At 50.5% G+C, this 12,814-nt stretch overlaps 1 protein-coding gene across 5 annotated transcripts in view; it reads right to left on the bottom strand.

Annotated features, from left to right (window-relative positions):
* Positions 1 to 12,814, bottom strand: part of RHBDF1 (rhomboid 5 homolog 1) — a 37,976-nt gene that overhangs the window by 24,052 nt on the left and 1,110 nt on the right. Inside the window, exon 1 of one of the 5 annotated variants that reach the window (XM_080557271.1) lies at positions 9,051 to 11,676. The exons of 2 other annotated variants lie outside the window; for them this stretch is intronic. The gene's annotated coding sequence lies outside the window, so the exon portion shown is untranslated. 2 more of the 5 variants (XM_080557270.1, XM_080557272.1) reach the window with 2 other exon arrangements.

Raw genomic sequence — 12,814 nt, 5'->3', positions numbered from 1 at the left:
AACACCTCAATATCAGGCAACAAAATTTGGCACAACACTCTCCTCATCTTCACCGAGGAGATTCATATCCTGAGGTCCTCCATGCCATGCAGGAGCCCTTAGCGATAGGGACAGCATTGAAAGCTTGCAAAAAAAGTGACCCTTAGCAAAAGCAAAGCATCAGCCAGAGAGGCTCAAACATACTCTGCTTCAAGGGCTTAACACTGCACGGTCCGAAGGGTAAATCCACTATGAGACAGCTACCAACTGGCAAAAGGGAACGTGCAAGTGCGGCCCCATCCCAGGCACGGCACCGGCACACAACAGGCACTTTAAGTCGAATACGGCGAACGACATTCTGATGAAATTGGTGTTCAGTCCCCCCTCCTAAATTGCCACAGCAGGGACGTGCCAGCATCCTTCACCAGCTTCACTGCAACCCACAAGCACTGGGATCTCCACATGCCGCACACAAAGAAGAGGCCAGAGCACGCACATGCATGCAGTCAAGCCTTACTGCTGTCCCCAAAGGTGACTCACCTTCGTGCTTCAGGTAAGAAAAACATTTCAAGATGAGATTCGCGTAGCTGGCAGGGGCAACAGACTGCTTTCTCTGAAGCTTCAGAAGTTAAAGCATGCTTTATAGAACTCTTGGGAAGGCTGGGGATCCCACTTCAGTATTTGCTTCACCTGAAGGGTTTTAACCTACATCTCCCACCTCCTTTGTGGGCACATCAGTCAGAAATTAAGAACTTCAAAAGCATGATGCACAAACACTTTCCACAAAAAACTAAAGTCCAGTGTTACAGAAAACAGTATCCTGCCTCAGAATGATGTTAAACAAAAAGTAAAATGGGCACCTGCCATATAAATGTATGTAATGTCTCCTGTGTTCTTGAAAAAACAGCAAAGCATCAAAATGCATATACAATAATTGTGTAAGGACACACAGTATTTAAAAACCAGGCGAGTTTTAAGGGCGACTGCAAACAGAGTACTTAGCTGAGGAGCAAATTCTTCCAACAGTTTAACCCTTATTACTTACTAAACCACCAATTTATAAGGGTGCAGGTTAGTAAGAGCTGTTCAGAGTTCCCAATTGCATATGCACATTTGGACTGGCCAAGAATAAATCTTACATACACACAAGATGTCTGCACACTGTGAATACATGGCCACAGCACAGGTCAACCAAATACCTCTGACACAGGCAGGAGAGGGATGGGGGTATGGCCACAAAAGGTCTACAGGAGGTTCAAGGTGAGACTGAACATGGATCCAGCCGTATGCACAGCACTGCTGGATGGCTGGACATCTTTGCAGCACGTGTAACACCCGTTATTACACCTGGCCTTCACTCAAAGCGCCGCGGTTACTAACCTGTGGCTCAGCACTGCACTAAAAGCACTTCCCGAGTTTCACGCTACCCCCTTGATTTTTTTTAAGGGGTTAGCGTTTCAGGATACAGCATCCATGTACTCGTTCTGGCCTAGAGGCTTCATCTCAAAGTTGACTGCACTGACACATAATTCATTTGAACGGTCACATATCCTCGAACAATCCCAGTTTCTCAGTACTGTCCTAATCAGTGTTTTCAAGAGGTCACTGGCAGCAGCAGGACAGGAACACGCACAGCATAGCCACGCAATGTCAGGCCAAGCATCTGCCTAAATCCGGTATCTCATTACAGCAGAGGATGCCTGGCGATCAGTAGAGGATCACTTGACAGTCGTGTCTCCCAGGACAGAGTCATTGCATGTGCTATGAATAACTCAGGAACATCTTGTGCCAGAGATGTCTTTGCATTTAATGGGTCTTTGCATCCATCCCCATATCCATCCAATGTTTTTTCTTCCAGAATTTATCCAACCCCCTTCTGAATCCATGCAGTCTTTTAGTATTCCTACCTGCCTGTGGCAAAGGCCTGGAACACACACTGTGTGACAAGCCATCCTCTTCAGTTTGTCTTTAAACCTGACGCTTCCTGCGTTCACTCAGTGCCTTACAGTTCTTGGTCTAGAAGAGTGAACAGCTTTTCCCGGCCCCTCTTCTCCATGCCAATCCTGGCTGTACAGATCTCCTCCATGCTCTCCCTAGCATCTTCTCTTCCCACATACACAGCGGGATCCCCGTCCAGGAGAGAAGCACGGGGGCTGTCTGAAGAGGCCGGGAAGAGGCAGAAGGGCCCAGTACCTGCCTGGGCTGCTCCCTGCAGCGCTGGCACACACCCAGGCCTGGCACCACCATGTGCACTGCCCGGCCTGCTCTGGCTGCTCCCTCAGCATCGTAAGACCAAGGAACTGGGCAGCACAAACTCTGCCCCAGCACACGCGTTGAACACACGGCATTTGCAAACCCAGCTGCGTGTTACAACTGTGGTGGCAGCATAAAGATGATTAATAAAGGCCATTTCAATTAAAAAGCAAGCAAACAAACAAAGCCCTTCGTGGTGCAGATACTCCAGTAAAGTTACCTTCAGAAGCACCTTGACAAAGCACGGTCACAGTACCAGAGCGAAAGCTAAATCCACTACGCTGTGGCGCAGGCTAAGAAGGAGGGAGAGCACCTTAAATTCTGAAGTTGGCACATGATCAAGAAAAGCTGCTTAGCAAATTCCACTGACCCAAACAGAGAACGGAAAGCCTTGTGTGGAAAGTCTGAGTATGCTCCTAAAACTGACAGGCATCTCAAATATATTCTAAGAGCTGCACAATCATTTCCAAGACAGAGCATCCTTCCATTTCAACACACAACCGAAGCTACTCCCCTAAAAGCCTGTTGATTTTCTTCTTCTGAAATTTCCACTGTTAACCAGCATTTCCTTTTGAAATAAAGCTGTTGTTTTCCCCAATAATTTGCATTCCAAATGAAGAAAAAAAAAAAACAAAAACGGTTCATCCAACCCTACCACACAAACAAACATTGTGCTTTTTCCCCCACCACCACTGCGCTCCTCGGCAGCACAGCGTGTGCATGTTCTTACAGACACCCCCAGGAGGTAGCAGCCACTGGAGCTGCTCTGCCGCCGTCTCCTCACCACGTCCCATGTTCTGTCCCTGATGACCCTCCAACTGTTTTCCTCCGCTTTTCAAATCGCCGTCGCTTCGACAGCTGCATTTGCCGTGCCTGCTGTGCAGAGCCCCCGGCGAGGGGTCTGTTCCAGCAACGGTCCTGGCTGAGGCACGCTGGTGGGCTTCTGAGTGGAAACACAGCAAAGAGAACAGGATCCTAAATGTGTTCTGCAGCCAGCATGAGCCAGGGGAGCCAGCAGGCTGCTGTCTGTGCCTCTGTCTGCAGGAGGATTTCTGCTGGCCCGGCTAGCTGGGAGAAGGCAGGAAATCCAAGGAGAAGAGGAGCAGCAGGGTTTCAGCCTCATGACTGCCAACACCACCAACTAGCATGGATCAGACCCAACAAGTTACAAGTAATATCCCAAATACTGGGCACAAGCCAGACCGTTATAACAAGCCAGACGGAGGGGCTGAGGGCAGGCAGGGACGGGGAAGGCGGACCAGGTCCATGTCCCTGCGCTCTCAGGGAAAGCTGCCAAGGGTGCAGCAATACTCAGGCTTCTGCCGCGACCTCCATCCACTGTGTCCCGCCCTAAGGAACCACCTCGAAAATGAAACAAGGACATCAACACTGCCCTGGCTGCACTCCTGCATGGGAATCTCTCCCACTTTCCCGGCCCTCCCTTGCTGAGCTCAAGGGAGATGCCACGAGGCTTTGCAGAGCTGCCGACAGCCCGGCAGAAGCTGGGATCAGGGCGAGCCGGGAACCTCTGGGCACGGGCCGGGCAGCAAGCCAGGAAAATACGCTGTCCTGTTCGCCCTGCCCCGCAGGGAGCTGGCAGGCAGCAGGACTGCTGTGCCCACACGGCACCCACCCACCGCCTGCTGCCCTCCGCCACGCGGGGCCACGCACCAGCTCCACGCGGGTGCCAGCACAGGCTGGTGCTGCCAGCAGCCCACAGCAGGCGGCAGGAGGTCGCCAACAGCCTGCCTTCTTCTGGCAAGCAAACCCACCTGCCGGCTGCCCAAAGAGCAGGCTCACTCCAGCGAGCCGCCTCAAGGTGTTTCACCGGCACAGAGCTAACCCGACCCAGAAGCAAATGACTTCTTGTCGATCTGACAGCCCGGGGAGGCTCAGACAACTTCGGATAAGCTGTGTGTAACCTGAGACAGGAAGGGTAGGACCCGCCTGTTCAGTGATAGCTCACCCTGATGTCAGCTGAGCTGGAACAGCAAACCACGGTCCTCCGCTTGGGTGAAACATCTCTGCTCCATCCCAGCCCGGCAGGTCAGCGCTGGGGAGCTTTATTTAGCCCCACCAACACACGCAGCACGCTGAGCCCTGCACTCTCCTCGGGACGCAGACCAGATGAGAACCGAGAAACAGCCAGCCTGTCGATAAAGGCATGGCCGCCCGTTGCGTGGCACGTCTGAAAGGCCTGTCCCGACCCAAGCTGTCTTTAAAATATTTTTTATGTTCAAGCAGAACATGGAAAAAATGATTCTGGGGTATGAGAAGCCTTTGTGCAGGCTCCAACGGAATGGCTGAGGGCTGCATTCACCTTGGGGAAAGTGCATTAAAAGGCATGGGATCTCCCTCCCTCCAGGGAGCGTACGCCATCCTTACATACTGGCAACCTCGCAGCTCTGAAGAACAGCAGCTCTCTGCCTTTGGGGGTCAGAAAAACACTCGAGTTCATCCTGAGACATTGTGGGGACAAGCTAATACAACCCAAGAAACAACCGGGGACCAGGGAGCAGCTGTAATCACGGGAAGAGGAGCAAAAGACAACGCACGCAGACGTTAAACCTAGAGAGGCAGGGAGAGGACAACCCGTCCCGCCCCAGACGGGTCAGGGCATTATCCAGAAGCAACAGCAGAAGAGAGCTCTTTTCAACCAGTGCTCCGAGAAGAGCTACAACAGAAGCTACGTGCTTGAGCAGGTGGCTCCAAAACCACCTGCAAGCAGATCACGGAAAAGCAGGACGTAAGGACTACCGCAGGGCCACTGCAGCAAGAACCAGGCACAGGAGGGTGAACGCAGAAGCTTCTGGAAGGTTATTGACTTTTGTGGCTACCCAAGCAACCAAGCCACCATCGAGGGACCTCACCGTGAGCCACTTATTTATTTCATTTGCTGAGAAATACCAGTGGAAACTTCCTGCCTTGGAAGAGGTCAAGCAGACCCCTATGACAGGAAATAGGAAGCTACATCAGGGAAAATAAATAAGTAAATAAATAAATAAATAAATAAATAAATAGAAGTTTTGGACTTCACACAAGGCCCTGAGGAAAGAAACTGGTATGTAAGAGGCACACGGTGCAAAGCCTCACCTGGCACCCACTGACCTTGGAGAAGGTTCAGCTACACACAGAGACAGAGGGTTTTAAATGCAGGTAATAAAAACGCCTGACAGTGATGTCTGAATGTATGTGAGCCAATCACACAATCAGGAAAGCAGATCAGTTGCTTTTGTGCAACTGATTTCCCTAATTTTCAGGAAAAAAAATGTGGGTCATGATGGAAACCAACCAAAAACAAGGTCCCGTGGGAACACGAGCATGACAAGCTTTCAAAGCAGCCCTGTGTGGGATATGAGGGGCATCCAGGTCTGGTGGCCTCGTACTGAAGGGAGAAGAAGAACAGAGCTCAAAAAACTCTTCTGATTCCTGTTAGTCCCTGGATCTGTAGCTAAACTTCTCCAAGAACAGGTTAAAAGACAACCCCAACTGCAACCTGCAAACACTCAGAGGCAACAGACTCTGATCTTCCAGGTCCTTTTGTTCCAGCAGACAAAAGGCAGAGCAGGAGTCAGCACACAGAAGTTAAGGCTTACAATTCAAGCTGCAAAGATGATATACAGCCACTTGAAAGAGATGCAAGGCAGCAGAAGCAGCAGTGCCCCCAGCTGCCGTGCTGCCCCTTCCTCGTGCTGGCACCACCATCCCCGCAGCTGTTGGGTGACCTGCACTGGGAGCCAACCCGCGTTAGCTCAGCAACGAAAACGGTTTGTTCCAGCCCAAGCTCCTTCCCCAGCCCGAAGTCACCACATGGCTCCACAAACACTTGTGCCAGCACAGGGAAAGAGGAAGAGGCAGGAACAACAAGAGCAGCTGGAGCCAGATGACAGAAATGCTTCTCGAGGCAGTACGGTTTCACGCAATTATGAAAACGTGGCCAAAACCTCACATCTGTAGCACTGTGGGAAGCTTAAAATTATCACGAGGCAGGTGGTGGGTTCTGCATCTCTTGAAGCTGAAATTATTTTCTGAAAACTGCCCTCAGCGCAGGCGCTGAGTGCAGCAGGAATAAAGTACTACTGCTTCATCAGAGGCAGAGTGAATTTTTGCCAGAGTCACTGAATGGGAAACCAACTCCACAGAAGCATGAAGCTGCAGGGAGCTGCCAGCCAAGCCTCACACACGGGTAGTTTCCACGAAAGGGTTTCCAAGGGGCCAGCTTCCCCTGCTAGCCTAAGGCCTGCAGCCCTAACAAAGGGAGCCAAGCCCAGCAGACTGGGCAGAGGCGCTGCCTTTTCCATCTCCTAGAGCACCCAGCTGACAGAAGGGTGTTCGCAGCACTACCCAGAGCCCAGACAGGGCCCAGATCAGGAGCAACGAGCATCCAGCTCCATCTTCCAGAGTAAATCTACAGAGCTATCGACGACCTACCTAGAAACCAGCAAGGGGAACAGCCTGAGCATAAAACATCACCAACAAAGAGGGGGGAGCAGCAGGAAGCTTTCTGGAGTACTTTGGTGTCTTCATCCTGTTTGTGTTTCCCCGTGCACACACCCTGCAGCTTCACACAGACCGCCAGCCTGGCACCATGTGCGACAGCCACATTTACAGCTGCTGCATCCTAAGGCTCTGGCCGTAGCACACCACTTGTAGGCTGCATCAGGGCACGGACTGATGGTGGTACCTGCTCATAGCTCCAGCGACAGTGCATCAAGCACAGAGGCTGAGAAGCTGGCACCAAGCAACGCTTCCATTCCTCAGGGAAGCTGGTAGAGTCATCCTCAGAAGGAGCTGGCTTTTCCCTCGAACCACCAGCAGCTACCACACAGCCGATGCATCTCAGCATGCTTACGCAGGAAGCCAGGATACTACTGCTGGTCCGGTGCCGCAGTGAACGTAGCCAGACTGGATAACAACTATAATCACATTAACAACTCAAATATTAACAAATCCAATTATAAACAACAGACTGCCAACAGTGGAAGTGTATCCAGAAGAAGGCTCATCTACACAAGCCTAGTTCTTGCAGCCTTTTCAAAGGTGCCTGCTGGGCTAGCGGTGCCAGAGCCGAGGCAGCAGCACTCTGGTCTGGGGTCCCCAGCAGCATCACAGCAGTCGCCTGGGTCTACATTCTTCAGCGCCACTGGAGCTCCTCGCTAACAAAGAAGCAGGAAAGGGTGATCACAGCAACTATTTTAGTACACGTTCAACCCACTGCAAAAATTCACCAGGACTCCAGAGGGGATTGTACTGGTTTTCACTACTAGTAAAATGGGTGCACTGTAAATACTGGCTGACCCACGAGCACCAGGGACACAGCAGTCACCTCAGTTATGCAGTAAGGTAAGATTCAAAAAAGGTTTTGATAGCACAGTCATGATCCCACATTAGAACACAGAAGAAAACAACAACAACAAAATCCTAACACTGTATTTTAACAAAGGTTTTGTTTTTTGTTGAAATTCTGCATTTGTAACTTTTTTTCCCTGTCAGCTTGCATATTTGTCACAAGGACTGCAATTCAGGACACAGAAAGCTAAGAAAAAGGCACCAGTTTGACTCTCAGTGCAGCAGAGAATGCTGGCTCTGGTTACTTTTGGAATAGCTGCTGCCCATGCATTCACCTTAGTATTAAAAGCAGCTAAGTATCACTATTTGTTGCGCTAAATAAGAATGCCTCACTGGCAAATGAGATCAAAACTGCCACAGATGACAACATTTCCTATGGAAAGTTACATAAAAGCACACTGAATAGCAATCTAAAAAAAAAACTCTTAAAGGAAATAACAAACACTAAAGCCACCCGAAGACATTCTATATTCAGAAGGGATGGAAGCAGCAGCATCTGAGCCATGCAGGCCAGCTTTCTTTGCACGCCCCTTTGAAATTCACGGCATCTTCACGCGGCATCACACACCTGCTTTCTCCAAGGTGACCATGGTTCCCTTCCCCCAGATACAAGTTAGAGTAAGCCTGCAAGCACCAGCAATGCCAAAAGCAATGAAGCCCCATGGAGATAATTCAATATATATACACACACACGTTCGAACAGCTAAGGATACAGAGCAGAACTGGTTCAGCTAGAGCTGCTCTTGTTAAGCATTAGCTGATCTAGCCAGGGACAGACCTGCGGATAGCCTTTGACACAGGCGAGCTAGCCTGCCCCTCCGTTGCTCCAGTTTCTGCTCTGGCTGGTGCTTGACAGCTGGCCACACACCTTCTCGTGCCTTGCCTCATGGGAAAGCAGTTGCAGGAAGAGCTCGCCCTGCTCTGCAGGTGTGTGCGCTCACGTATACATTCATGTGTGCCCAATGCGCTAAGTCATTCATAATACAAATAATCAAAATACTTTGTTTTGGGGGGGGGGGAAGTGAAAGGTATTTTTTAAATCCAATTTATAAACTGAGCAAATGGCATGTTCTCTCTCACTGCTCCCTCTGAATTTACAGTCCCACGGCAGACAGAGAAAGGGCAGGCATGCTCACACCTTTTGGCAAAGCAAATCCTAGACAGCTGTCTTCTGTGGTTGACTTTAAAGTAGTGATCTCTGAATTCAAGCGACAGAGAAACGTACCTGCCATCTGCCGATTGCTACAGGGCAGTAACACCTGAAACACGGAAGCTGTATTCATCCACCCCAGACATCTGAGTCCTCCAGATCTTACAAATCAAGCTGTTACAACTTTCATGAAGTTAAAGCCAAGCAAAGCGCCAGACCTGTAGAACTGTAAAAGCAGCATCCTGTGCAGCTTCAGGATGATCGCATACAGATTGTTCCTTTTAAAAGAAAAACCTTCAAAGCAGGGATTGCTACTGACCAGCAGAGCAAGCGGCTGTCCCTCTCTCAGCAGAGTGGAAACAGGAAGGGGAGGAGGCAGCAAAGGTATATTATCCAGAAAAGGCAAGATCAGACATGTCTTCGTATCTCTTCTCCCCCTGGGAAGCCTTTTGCAACACACTTCTTAGATCATTGAGAAGAAATTAAATTTCCGGTAATAATCACTGCGTTTTAGAGATGCTCTGATTACTAAGGCAAGGTCTGCTTGTTGCTGAAGGCTCCGGTCTCTTTGAGAATGTACCCGCTGCTCAGGTTTGTATTGCGATAGTTCTAACAATCTGACAGCATGCACAAGACACCTTCCATTGTGCTTCAAACAAATGGCGCACCCACATAGTTGAAAAGCAAGCCCAAAGGAAATTTCAGCATGCACAAGCCCCACGTCAATCTGGCATTTACTGTCTCTGCAGCAGAGCATACAACCAACAAACTTGTCCTACACAGCACTTGGAGACTCAGCAGTTAAGGTTAACATGAAACATAAACTCTCCGCCTTCACCAAGCAGCAAACAGCCACTGTTTGTTATTCAGAAGGATTTGACCAGAGTTTGGATGATGTGCTTGAAAACTCGGCTACTGATTTGCTCCTTGTGGCATCATCCCAACACTCCTTGAAAAAAAAAGAAGAAAAAAAAAAAAAACCACTTCCTCATTCCTACAGCAGCACTGACTGAAACAGCAAGTATCAGAGACTGTGATCTCAAGTGGGCTTCAACTAGTCCTGGAGAGCAGTTAAAGGAGCAGGACCAAAACCAGAGCAGGCGGTCCGAAACCCCTGAAGTTCAACTACCAAGGACACAACCATGCGCGGCCTCGGCACGAACACGACTACCACTGCTCCACATCAATGCCACAACCCAGCCTCTCTCTCTGGGAGCTGCCCCAGACCTACCAATGGCACCATGCAGCCTGCCTGTAAAGAGAGGTTTGGCAGTCAAGCCTTGCCCTCCCCTTGTGTGCTCACAGGAGGGTCTCTGCGCGAGCAGCGATCCATGCTCTGAGTCAGTTCAGGGCTCTTCAGGGCTGCAGAAACAGGGCTGCTAGCAGGACCACAAAAAACACCGTCTGATAGATCCGCTTGCTTTCAAGGGTAAATCTGCCTGTTGCCTCCCTAGTCTCGGGCCTGATAGCCGCAAGGGCTGAGATCATCCCTTCCTAAATATTTGCTTGCATGGTGGGTGCTGACCTCAGAGGGGAGTTTCCGGACACTAACAGAGCGAGCAGGTCACCATCTCCATTCAGTTCAACTGGTTCGCCTGCTAGTTCTGAACAAGGCAACAAACAATCAAACAAATTAAAAATATCTATATATAGCCACAACTGGGGAGATGACAACCCACCTGACAGTGGGCATTCTCTCCTCCTGTGAAAAAAGTGACCATCTTCATTCTACCTTCCAGGAGAACGGGGACATTTTACCCAGACACAATGGTTCCCACTAAACTCAGGTTACAGCTCCCACAACGCAGTCTGTAGCTCGAGAGGCTGTCACGCTCTCAGCAGAGGATGCAACACAGCTCTGTGCGCTGGCAGGCAATGCGTACATTGCATGGGTTTCCTAAATCTACAACAAGTACACATCCAGTAGCAGGGAGGCAACCTTACAATAACAGTGCCAGATCTGCACAGTTCCTGTCTGCTTCATTCCAGCTAATGATGACAGAGTGTTAGACATAGGGCCCAGCATCTCTTCAGCTGAAACGAAAGGAAACTAATCCACATCTGAGCTCAGAAAAAAATACGAAGGAACCCATCCTCAGGTTTTAAGTGCTTTTACTGGAATGGGTCATACATTGGTGACAGGCAGGTGGCTGCAGGAACAGGAATTAACAGAAGCGTGTTGGGTCACAGTTAATGCTGGAACCTCTGAGAAGGGTGCATGGTCTCCATGGGATGCCAAAGCCTCCAGAGATAACTAAGGAAGAAAGGCAGGAGCCACAAGGGAAGAATATTATCAGAGACTGCTCTGCCAGAAAACAGCTCTTGAGATGCAGATAGAGAAATGTCAGATGTTCAGCTCACGGCCAATCCCACTCGGCAGGCAACATCCCCAGCAGCACAGTGGGTGCTCTGGTGCTCTGCCAACCTCTTCCCTGGACGCACTGAATGGAAAACAACTCAGGACTCCTGTTCACGTTGCCCATCTCAGACCTTCAGCACTAACTAGGCTGCGTGTTCACACTGCAGAAAGATCTGATACACTGAATGGAATCAAACCTTTACTAATTATATCTGAGCATGTGGGCTCTGTGCCCAAAATAAACTGTCCTGTCATGCTACACTCAGCAGACCCTGCCTCTTTCAAGGCAACATGCTGGGACTTGCTGGCTACTCTCCGGGGCTGGATTCCAGAGGAACAAGACCAATGATCCCAAAAGGAATTCCTACTCCTGCCGTGCAGCCTCGCTCTGCTGCAGGACTGCTGAAGACCCCCACTAAACCGAACCCGCCGTCCCCAAATCCTGCGACAAGGCACCAGCCCCTCTGGCCCTGGCCAGGTGCAGAGGCCAGGAGCTCGGTGAGGGCCAAGCTAGGGCCTACCCTGCACAGAGCAAGAGCAAGACGTTCCTCAGCCCTGCGCCAGCCCACGGCTTTCCCCAGAACCTGAAAAGCCAGTTTGTAGGCAGGTCTCTTGCAAATGTATTGCTTAAAAAAAAAAAAAAGGCCTGTCATGGGAAGTCCCAGAGCAGAACTAGTTTTGTGGGAGTTGCTTTTACACCACACAGCTTTAACCTCCTTTCATGGGAACCCGCTGAAGCGGGCACACCGCTGACACACGGCCACACAGGAGAGTTGCTGCCGCCCCGGGGACTCAGGACCAAGGAGCACGGAGATGGTGGCAAAGCTTGCTCCTCCACTCCAAGCCCAAAATCCCCCTCGGGAGGACGGCCGGGCCCCAGCTCAGGAATGGCCCAGCACAAGGACAGCGGAGACCTAGGTTAACAGTGGAAGCACTGCGGTAGCCATGAGGATCTACAGATGAAGCAGCAGGAGGGAGAGGCGATAGCTGTCACTAGGCTGACAGGCTGGAGAAGGGAAAGAAAAAGAAAAAAAAAAACAAGAGCAGACAGGCTTTCAAGCACACAAGGCTGTTCTGAAAGTCCTTTTAACAATTAAAACGTGAAGGAGGCACCTAGGAGCCCATTTGGTTTTTCCAGCTATCTCAATGGATCTAGCACTATTCATCCCCTCTTGCAAACACTGCAAGGCTGAGACAGAAGAGCTGGAAAGCAAGGTAATTCCACGCACTGGAGTGCAGACCCAGTTCTCCCAAGGCTCTGCTCCCCAGCTTGTCCCAAGTGGGCCCTTTTTACCCCACTTACGGCACAAGGGGAGCTACTTGTCTTTGAATCAGCGTTACTGCCGTTAAAACATTGTGCGCCTTCTTCATCCCGTGCTTCATTCAGAAGTGCCTTCAGTCCCCTTCCTTCAGTGTTTGCTGCCTTGTCCCTTCCCATTAAGTATAGCTTTCTTCCCAGAGGAAATCAGCAGCCATAGGGACAAAAACAGGAAGAAAAGAAACAACTTCCTGCTTGCTCCCAGACCCCGGCATCCCTGACCAACGCTGCACGCTCCACCGCGAGGCCAACCTGCAAGAGAACTGGCAGCCAGAACCAAGCGCTGCACGAGGAACACTCCAAGGCCAGGCAGAAGTCGTTTGTGCTGCCGCTCACCTCTCACATCGCGGGAAAGAAAAGCACAAGCCAAAATAAGCGCAAGGGGCCCTCCAGTGCAACAGCAGCA

This window comes from Anser brachyrhynchus (genome assembly GCF_964034855.1).
Source record: "Anser brachyrhynchus genome assembly, chromosome: 15".
NCBI lineage: Eukaryota > Metazoa > Chordata > Aves > Anseriformes > Anatidae > Anser > Anser brachyrhynchus.
This window is presented reverse-complemented; position numbering and strand designations above follow the sequence as displayed.